The following is an 11,612-nucleotide window of genomic DNA, read 5'->3' as shown; positions in this document are numbered from 1 at the left end:
GACTTAGTCATATAATTAACACATTTGATTTTAGAAGTCAATTTTCTTTAAGGCATGTTTTTTTATGTTTAAAAATGTTGAGTAACATAAAAGTAATATTAAATATTATCACATATGGTATTTTTATCAATGTAATTATTTAATTATTTAAGAATAATTTTAAAATTATATTTTATTATATTTTTGCATATATTAATTTTAGATAGATTCATGGTGTTTCAATTAAAAGTTTGGAAGGTATAGACAAATTGCAAGATGTTTTAGATTGCATAATAGGTTTCCTTGAAATTTTGATCTATGAATCAATTTTTGCATTTTAGATCAAAATACATTTGAATAGAAATTATTGATCCATTGCTTTAGTTAGTTTGATCATAAAATACTTTTAGTTATTTCATGTATAAATTATTTCATACTTACGAAATTAAATGTGTAAGAGGTTTAAGAGATATATAACTTTAAATTTTCTCTTAGATATATATATATATATATATATATATATATATATATATATTTGTTATGTTATATTTGTTCACATTGCTCCTACACAACTTATTAAATTGAGTTCTCAACGATAACTAGTGTTTTCAATTGATTTTAACTCTCCCTTTATAATAAGATTTCTTAAACCATATAAGAGAAAGGTTTATATTACATGCTTCGTGGCTTGCCATTTTGATAGCACTTTTGTCTCATTAATTGTATATCATTGATAATAAACAATGTTAATACTATGTCAATTAATGAAAAGTACCTTATTAAAGGCTCCAAAAGAACTCACACTATGTCACAAGCAACATTTAATTTTGTGTCAATGACGTTTTGTATTATGCTAGATCCAAAAGAATCTTGCAAGACTAACTTGGTCCCTTAGGGTAAATAATAATGGATCAATTCATTACAAAGTCACATGGACATATATTATAAAACCAAAAGTTTTAACTTGATAACTACTAATAATATACTTGAAATATAGTATGACATATTGTACAAATTATTATAAAATACTTTTTCCATTGTTAGGAGGAGGAAAGCCAATTCCAAAAGAATAACATGCAATTATTTGGAATGCATTAATTCTTTCTTATCTTGATCTTCATACTAATCAATGTAACCTAAAAGTTCAAAAGATTATTCATTCATTTGCAAAGATGTGCATATCAATTAAAGATGTGTAAATTATTTGCAAAGATGTGTGCAAATAAATTACCAGATGCATTCACTAACGTAAATAGAGTAACAAATTCATATATACCGACTACATATACTCTAGAATGGATTGATACCCTTGAAAGATAATTAACTAATAAACTCTAAGGGATGCCTAAAGCAGGTAGACATGTCGGTTTAAAAGATTCGATTCCCCAAAAGAGGAAAACATAAGGAACACACATGAAAACTTGGTACTCTTAAAGATGCTACAAAAATGATTGATTTGTCTTAAGTAGCCCTAAAGAGGTACAAATGAAACAAATAGCCCTTAAAAAGACATATATTGAACAAGTAGTCCCTAATGAGGTACAAATTGAATGAATGATGATCCCCAAAAAGGCATAGATACCTAAAGAGATCTTTGTTAGTTATGCACATGACATGAATAAGATATTATCAAATAATGTTGTCATTAACAATGCTATCTTATATTTAGATGACCATTGACATCATGAGGAATGATAAAGATTTTAAATCATGAATTATGCAAGAATGTCAATATTGAAATAAATGGGCAAAATGGAATATGTAATACAAAAGCTAGACTCAATAATGAAATGAAGAGTATTAGGACTTGTAGTTTAATTGTTAAGATGTCAAGCTTGTTGAATATAAATGAACTTGAAGTCCAAACGCCTAAAAATGTAAAGCCTATTGGTACAAAGGAGTATTTGTACAAATAAATAAATAATAAAAATGATATTATAAGATATTATAAGATATAGAACGCGATTACTAGCATAAGGTTTCTTGTTGGGATTGAAAAACCTATGTCCAATTGGGTATCACCTATAGAAGGTGAATGGGTGTTTTTTTTTTTTTCAAGATTTTAATATAAAGATTGTTATTATTAACCTAAATTAAACTTGTGAGAAAGAATTAAACCTTTTTAAATTAATTGAACCTTGATAGATTAAAAAGATCAATGGAAGAAACAATCACACACAAGAGACAATGGATTTTATGTGGAAAATCTTAACACTAATTGTGGGGATAAAAAACCACGGGGTTTAAAACCTTAGATCAAACATCCACTAATTGAGATCGAGATACACAAATTTACCTCCTAGCTTACCCTTAGACTTACTTTCTAGTACATATCATGACCCGTGTTTGTGATGCAACACCTTAAATGCTCAAGTGGATTTGCCTTAGCCTATGGGACGATGCAAGTCCTTCCAACGACCCAAAATTTGAAAAATTGAATCACTAAGAGATTTGTGAATGATAGGACAAATTAGGGATTTTTTTTTTCATGAAAGCATCAAACCCTAAAATGAGTCACAGACCTAGAGGATTGGAATTAGATTTTTTTTTTCATGAAAAATAAATCATATTCTTTTCAAAAAAGAGAACTGCTAGAATATGGCAGAAATAAAATCAACACTCGAGTAGGCGTATCCACCGCTCGAGTGCTTATATAAGTGCTTGAGAGATGGCTTTACTTCTCGAGTGCTTTGGACAGTGCTTGAGTGATCTTGTTTAACAAAACTTAAAATTAAAACGTTCTTACTAAATAATAATTATCTGATCTAATCCTTACCCATTTTAAATACTAATTTGCCCTTAACAAATCTTTTCAGACTTGTGATAATTTGGTTGAATGATCAACAACCTTGAGTCATCAATAGAGAGTAAGTCACTATCTAAAACGACTCTTACACTAGAATGAAAAAGGAACAAAATTGCTAGCAATAAATTGAAAACATAATGCTCTAACAATTTCTTCTTTAGCAATTTTGTGACAAATCATAGTTACATAAACCCCCCAAAAGTCTTAAACAAAGTTTACATAACTCTCAATAATGATTGTCTAAACCTAATCATCTTATAACATACAAAGAATGATAAAAAACATCTAAAGTCAGCAAGATCTGTGACTTGCACACACCAAAACATGGATATCTAGGGTAAAACAATCTATGAAAAATGAGATAACACGAGAATCAAATCAAGATAATGGGAAAAAAATAAGCAAAAGATGCGACTCATGCAAGCTAACGCATATCAGAACGATGAATCAATATCATGGCATGGCATATCATGTCTTTTTTTTTTTTTTGTCGCAAAATAGACAAATATAATCAAATAGAGTAAGAAAACACAACGATAATGAGAAATAGGAGATCCATATATATAGATATGTAAAAGGTTTTGGATAGAAAAAGTAAGACAAGTAAAGTAAACATCCATACCAAATCAAAACACAATATCCAAAATACCAAGCCAATAATCGGCTTTAGTGTACAAAAGACAGATTAAAATAAAAAAATAGTTTAAGAATCCTGATCCGAAAGTGGTGGCAGAAGGATGGAACTCGAGAGGTGCCTTGTGAATGAATCCAAGAGATAATGTATGAGAGTTGTCCCTCAATGCTTCATAAACAAGCATCCATCTCATGCTCGTATACCTCTAAATGAGTGGTCAACTCTGTAGCTCGAGTACCTACAAAATCAATATAAAGATGAAGTTGGTCTAATCAGTTTAGCATCCATTGAATAGGAAGAGCGGCGGAAGAAGCATTAGGCTGAGTAAAAGAGTGAGAAAATCCTCCATATCGCCCATGACTATGATGGCCACAAGGAGCAAGCTTAAGGGAATCGAGCTCCTATAGTATAGAGTCCTACTCCAAGGCTTGAATCTCCTCCTTCTCGGTAGCAACCTCTCATGTAGCCTTCTGAGCTATAGTTGCTCAGGGAACAAGGCCCTATGGAGTGGCACCAGGTGGTATGATGGGGTGATACACATGATTATAGGGCTTGGACCAATACCTCTCATTGATGAGGACTTGAGGTCTAAGAATAACATGGGTGGGATCCAACTCAAATCCAACATTAACAAAGATCCTAGTAATGATAAGAGCAAATGGAAGAATGCCTAGATGAGAATTGGGGTCCCTAAAATGTGTCATATAGTTGAGAATGACCTGCGTGATGTCAAACTACTGCCCAAATAGAATAACATCAATAAAGTGAGCAACAGAACGTCTAATCATGATCTGATAAGATGTAGGATAAAAGGAATAAAATAGATAGGTTGAGAGAATCCAAGTTGACTTAGTAAAGTCAACGATAGACACATAGATGGAAAAATGACGAGTCTCGCCAAAAAGGAAAATTGGAATAGAGTCGAGCTCGACCCTATTAGGATTTAAGAAAACAAAGGAAAACAAGGGATTTTGGATTGAAGAAAAATAGAGGACTTATTACTCACACACACTGTTGAAACTGGTTACAAGAGCTTTTTGAAATAGAAGCTTATAACATATTGTGAAACTACCTGGGAAACTACCTTCTTAACTTCTAATAGACTAACTACTCATACTAACAACTAAGCTAGCTATTTATAAGTTAACCATTAGCCTTAACAGTCCCCCTCAAACTCAGAGTAGTTAAGTCTTCTACTTTGAGTTTGTTTCTTAACAAAAGAAATTTAGAGCTGGAAATGGGCTTTGTCAAAACATCTTCCGTTTGATCTATTGAAGGAACATGTTGAACCAAAACCTTATTCTGTAGAAATTTCTCTCTAACAAAGTATAAATCTAATTCAACATGTTTTGTCCTAGCATGCAATATAGGATTTGCTGCAAGCTGTACTGTACTCAAATTATCGCACCAAATTATAGGTATTTTAGTTATAGCTACCCTTAACTCCTCAAGTAAAGAAGTTAACCAAGTTAATTCCGCCACAATGTTTGCAAGACTTTTATATTTAGCTTTTGTAGATGAATGAGAAATAGTATGTTGCTTCTTAGAGTACCATGACACCAAGTTTTCACCAAGAAATATGCAATACCTTGATGTAGACCACCTATCATCTGGATCTGTGGCCTAATCAGCATCACAAAATCCCACCAAGTTTAGTTGAGATGATTTTCTAAGATGTAGGCCATAATCCAAAGTTCCACTCAAGTATCTTAGTATTCTCTTGACTACTTTCCAGTAAGATTGAAGTGGATTTTACATGAATTGACACACCCTATTAACACAATAGGAAATCTCTGGTCTAGTAATGGTTACATATTGCAAGGCTCCAACTATGCTTCTATACAATTGTCCATTCTCTACAGGATCACTTCCATATAATTTGAGTCTACTAGTCATTGGTGTACTGCTACTCTTGGCAAACTGCATCTTGGCTTTGCAAAGTAAATCCTTGATGTACTTAGTTTGAGAGGGATGAAGTCTTTCAGTTGTATGCCTTACTTGAATGCTTAGAAAATAGTCTACTTCACCAAGATCCTTTAAGGTAAAGCTTTTATTCAATTGATTGATGATAGTTTGGACTTCTTCATTGTTGTATCCAGTAACTAATATGTCATCAACATAGACTAGAACAAATATAGTATGAGTGGTAGTAATCCGAATAAACAATGATTGATAAGATCTAGTAGTGATAAAGCCAAAGGCAATGAGAACATTACGTAGTTTCTCAAACCAAGCTCCAGCGGCTTGCTTTAATCCATATAAGGATTTGTGTAATTTGCATACCAAATGAGGTTGCTTAGTATCCACAAATCCTGGAGGTTGTTCCATGAATACCTTTTCTTGTAAGTCTCCATTTAAAAATGCATTGTTAATATCCAATTGCCTAACAACCCAATTATTTGCTAAGGCAATAGTTAACACCACTCTGATAGTTGTTGGCTTAACTACAGGGCTAAACGTTTCATTGAAGTCGAAACCAGCTACTTGATGAAAGCCTTTAGCTACTAACCTCACTTTATACTTGTTAATTGTCCCATTAGAATTTTCTTTGACCTTGAACACCCACTTGCATCCAATTGTTTTTCTTCCATTTGGTAGAGACACTAAGGACCATGTTCTATTTCTTATAGGTGTTAAGAATTCATCTATCATAGCTGTTCTCCATTGTTCTTGTTGCAAAACATCAACAACTGAGCTAGGTTCTAGTGTTGTAGCATAAACCTTTAGCCTGGAAATCCCATTTTTTGACCTATTTACCATATTGTAGTGTTTCCACTAACTTGGACCTATGCTGGAATAGAAGAGCCCACCAAAATCTATTCAACAATAGGTTTAGTTGTCTTTTCCTGAGTAGCAATAGGTTCGGTTGTTTTTTCCAAAGAAGTTGACAAATTGAAACCATTGTCAACAAGAGAACTTTTCTAACCAATATTTGTTTCAACATGTGTTTAGGATCAATTAGGTAGGTGACCATTAGAAAATAAAAGAAAATTAGGAGGTAATGGTGAAGAACTAGAAATTGACGAGATGTTTGATGCTTGTGAGGCTAAAGAAGTTTGTGATGAATTTGAAGAAGAGAATGGGAAAGAGCGTTCATAAAAAATAACATCTCTAGAGATAAAAATCTTACCATTTTTGTCTAAGCACTTATAGCCTTTATGATTCAAGATGTAACCCAGAAAAGTGCATTGAGTTGATCTAAAATTGAGTTTATGCCTATTGTAAGGTATAGTATTTGGATAACATGCTCATCCAAACACCCTTAAGCATAGAGTAGTTCGGAGATGAGTGAAACAAGACTTCCAAAGGAGTTTTCCAATGTAAAACCGAAGTAGGCAGCCTTTTTTTTATAGGAAACCAGCAGCTCTAAAGGCCTTATCCCAATATTTTAGAGGCATAGAAGCTTTAGCTAATAAAGTAAGACCATTTTCTACTATGTGATGATGTTTTCTCTCTGCAACCCCACTATGTTCATGAGTATGAGGGCAAGAATTTATATGAATTATATCATGAGACATTAAGAGATCAGTAAAAGCTCTATATTCTCCTCCCCAATCAGTTTGAATAGCCTTTATTTTATAACCAAGCTGCAATTCAGCTTATTTCTTAAAATTTGAGAAAGTTTGAAGAGCATATGACTTATGCTTTAACAAAAAGATCCAAGTGAAACGAGATAATGCATCTATAAAGTTGATGTAATATCTATAGCCACTGGATGACAACATTGGAGAGAGTCCCCATAAGTCAGAGTGAACCAATTGTAAAGGTTTTTGTAGGTTGTATCAGACAATCTAAAAGGAAACTTATGAATTTTACCAAGGCAACAAGCTAAACAAAAAGAATGAGAATTTGAATTAAGAAGAGCTATTTTGCAATTTGTGAGTACAACTTTTACAACTTTCTCAGAAGAGTGACCATCTATTATGCCACAAATCATACAATGAACAGGAATGAGAGAAATAGGTACATGTAAGGCAAGGACAGATGGTGCTAGAATTGGGACCTTTGAGGAAGACAATAGAGGCTGCAATTGCTGGTTGAGATGAATTTGAGTGTGGTCAAAGACATATACTCCATTTTTAAGCTAGCTCCTCAATAGCACAGTTTTGGAAGTTTGATCTTTCACAAAATAGGAATGTGAGTGAAATTCAAAGAAAACATCATTAGCATAGGTGAACTTCGAAACACTAAGTAAATTTTTTGTTATAGTTGGGACATGTAAGAGTTGCTTAAGAGAAAGAATTCTAGAAGTATAAGGAGAGGAAAAGACAGATTGACCAACATGCTTAATGGATAAACCCATACTATTTCCAATATGAACTTGATTTGATTTATAATATTCAACCTTAGTCATCAGGTTTGTAGCATCAAAAGTAACATGGTTGGAAGCTCCTGAGTCAGGATACCAATTGGTATCATTGACAACTTTTGGTGTAGCAAACATGGTTGTCATTTGGCCTCCTGCACCTTGTAATTGGCTTTGAAAGAAGACTGTTGATTCTGGAATTAAGATGGTCCTACGAAACTTTGATAAAAACGATAATAACAGTTCATTATCACATGCCCAATCTTTTCACAAAGTTGACATTGAGGTTTGTTTTAAGACCAAAAACCCTTCCCACCAAATTGACCATTAAAGTGGCCTCCACGACCTTTTCCTTGATTGGCAAAACCAAAACCATTGTTCTAAAAATTGCATTTTTTACCAGAAAAAGACTGACCACCAAAGGTGTTTGGACCACCAAAGTTGGAATTGGAATTTTGTACAAAACCATTAGTATACCTTTTCTTTGCTTTGTTGAGAGTTTTGACTAGTAACAACAATATTTGCTAAGCTAGGTTGTGCGGAATCTAACTCCTTATTGTTCTTCTCTATCATAGCTTCTTGAGCTAACAACAAGGATTCTATATCATCAATTGTATAAGGGTCTATATGTGATTCAATTGAAAGAATAAAAGTGTCATAATCAGTTGATAAACCCTCAAAGATGACATCAATGTGTTTTTTTTCAGACATTAAATGACCAATTAATCATAGCAAATCAATATAACCTCTGATCTTTAACAAATTTTCATTCATAGTCAGAGAGTCTTTCCTGGTGTTTCTCAATTGTGTTTTAAACTGAAACACTTTTGCTCGAATTTGAATAGCAAAATATCTTTCCAAAGTTCGCCATACGTGAGTAGGGTTCTCACAGTTTACCATATGTGAAAGAATCCCTTCAGACATTAAAGAAAGAAGCCAATACAACAACAACTGATCTTGTTGTTCCCAATCAAGAAATTCTGGATTAACATTGTCCATTTCTCCATCTCTTAGTGTAAAGAACTTCAATGGTGGGGGTTTTGTCCCAAACACAAAATTCTGTAATTTGTGCCCTCGAATTGCTGCAAGAAGTTGTTGTTATCCAATCGAACCGAAACAGAGTGACTAAAGGAAACATGGATGACCCTTGAAGCAAACGATGAGGCTCCACCCATGGTGGAAATTGAAGAGCTCTCCATTGTTGGCATTTCAAAGCTCTAATACCATATTAGGATTTAAGAAAACAAAGGAAAATAGAGGATTTTGGATTGAAGAAAAATAGAGGACTTATTATTCACACACACTGTTGAAACTGGTTACAAGAGCTTCTTTAAATAGAAGCTTATAACAGACTGTGAAACTACCTTCTTAGCTTCTAACAGACTAACTACTCAAACTAACAACTAAGCCAACTATTTACAAGTTAACCATTGGCTTTAACAAGCCCTAGTAAGAGCTTGGACATTTGGAGAAAAAGTAGGTAGTTGACTAGAGAGACGAGGTAGACTAAGAGCACGATGAATGGAACGAGAGGAGACCATGAAGGTCTAACCTAGATACACGAAACATGACTCCACTCACTATGGCATGGATGTTTATGTAGAACATTCAGATGTAATGTGGGTAAGCTAACCCAATGAGAGAAGCAAGAGGCTCGCAACCCCGAGTGTGAAAAATAGTAGGCAAAATAATGTCTTAAAATGCAAAGAGATCGAGGCAACACTTAGCCTCTATACATGTAGAGAAGTAGAAATAATAATGCTCTTTAGTCTCCTATGAGTAAAAACACTCAAATAGAAGGGCATCAAAGTCAAAAAAATTGTCGACTACAAGGCCCATAATGGGCTCTAGAAAGGGAAGTGGATGAGGTGTCTTCTTAGGGTGCTTATGACTAGCTATACTAAAAATAGATAAGAATATGGAAAAACACAAAAATTGAAAAAATACCTTGAGAAAACTAAACCATATGAAAAACTCAAAAAACTATCCTGAACACTATTATGAACAAGAACAAAGAACCTAAAAAGATACTGGAAGACTAGAAAATAGAGGACCAGTGTGCGGGAACAAACTAAAAAGGAAAAACTAGGAAAATGCACGTTGGGATCTTAAAATAAGTGCTCAAGTCACTTGAAGATTAGCACTCGAGTGCTCTTACCACTGGAAGAGGCGCTAGATGCAACTTATGGCCGCTCAGGCACTCCAAGCACTAGTAATGAATGCTTGAGCACTAAGAATAGTGCTTGAATAGGTGCTCAAGTGCCCGATACTGCAACCAATTGGTTGAGAACAATAAAAACAAAAATTAAAGGTGACCTTTTTGAAAAAAAAAACCCATCACATAGACAATGAAAACTCATTAAGAACAATGATGACACCTAAAACTTCAACTTAAGGTACATTTAAACTGAAAAATCTTGAAGCATTAGAAGAAACAAAAGTAGAACTAGTAAAAGAGCCTAGAGAAAAATTTTCAATCAAACAAGATTGATATACTAAATCTAAAGAACATTGTTAATCACAATCTCAATTGATGAATAACAATCAAAGTATGTGAGGGCCAAAATGAATCAATAGAATTGATTTTTAAGGGATTCAACTAACTATAGACTCCTCATTTTTTCCTTCTAGCACATGTCATCCCATACTAGTCTTCTTCCTTCACTTTATACTCTTCTTGTGGTGTACACTTAGGATCTCCCTCCCATTTAGCCATTGATCGCACACTTGGTGGTCCACTATTAGTCACTTTGTCATTATCTTTAGACCATTTCTGGAGAATTTTTGGAGAGATTTATATGGATTTTTAGTGTGATTTTAGTACTCCTAAGTTTAGTTTAGGAGTTTTTTTTTTAATGCACATTTTCTTTGATTTTAGTATTTGTTATTTTTTAGATTAAAGGCTTTGTTTTTAGTGGGGTTAAAAATAATTTTTTGAGTAGGAGGTTCATTTGGATTTTTTTAGAGAGTTGCATAGGTTGTGGAGATTGAAGATTACATGAGCTGATTAGTGCATGGTTTTAAAATGCATGAGATCGCATGAGTTGATTATGTGAGCATTAAGTGGAGTCATCGGAAGGTTCTAGAGAATGTGGTCACATAGGTTGCATTTTTGGATGGTTTGGAGACATGAAAATGTTCTAGATGGAAGGTTGTTAGTGCATGGTTTAGAGTATAGAAAGAATGAGAATTTTTAGAAGAAATGGGCTGTTTGGTGCATGATTTGAACATGAATTGGAGACAACTAGAATGTTTTAGAAAGGTGGTCACATAGGCTACAGTTTGAGGCACGGTTGTGACACTTGTTGGGACATCAGAATGTTCTAGATGAAAAGCTGTTAGTGGACGATTTTGGGTATGTGACATAGAAAGTGTGAGAAGGGATAGATAGGTGGAGAATTATCTAGAATTTTCTTAGGTTTTGAGGACATGACTTTGAAAGGAAGCAGAGTGTGTTAACTTTTTTCCTATAATGTGTGGCCATATATAATTATATTTGTATGAATATTATTTAAGGGTATCAATTGATAAGTAGGTGAATCAATTGATTGGGCATCCAAGAGTCTTATGTATGGAAGACTCAAATTTATGAATGGGGAGTTAGAAAATTTAACTCATATGAATGTGTTGTTACAACTTTTGTAACCCCATCATTATGAAATTTATTTGGTACATTATGTTTATGAGTAATGGAGGAAAATGGAAAAGTATAACCTATGCAATTATAGAGATGCATTCAAGTTCATAACCCACCATTACCCATTAATTTGTACATAATGGGTGTAAATAATGAGTATAACTCCTATATAGTCTTTGATGGGAAGACTAAGAGATGTATTTTTCTTTTTTTATAAGTTGAGGTCCCAAGCCACACTCTTATTCTGATG

The sequence above is a fragment of the Vitis vinifera genome, chromosome 14, assembly GCF_030704535.1.
Source record: "Vitis vinifera cultivar Pinot Noir 40024 chromosome 14, ASM3070453v1".
Taxonomy (NCBI): domain Eukaryota; kingdom Viridiplantae; phylum Streptophyta; class Magnoliopsida; order Vitales; family Vitaceae; genus Vitis; species Vitis vinifera.
The sequence above is the reverse complement of the archived record's forward strand: the minus strand, read 5'-3'. Positions refer to the sequence as shown.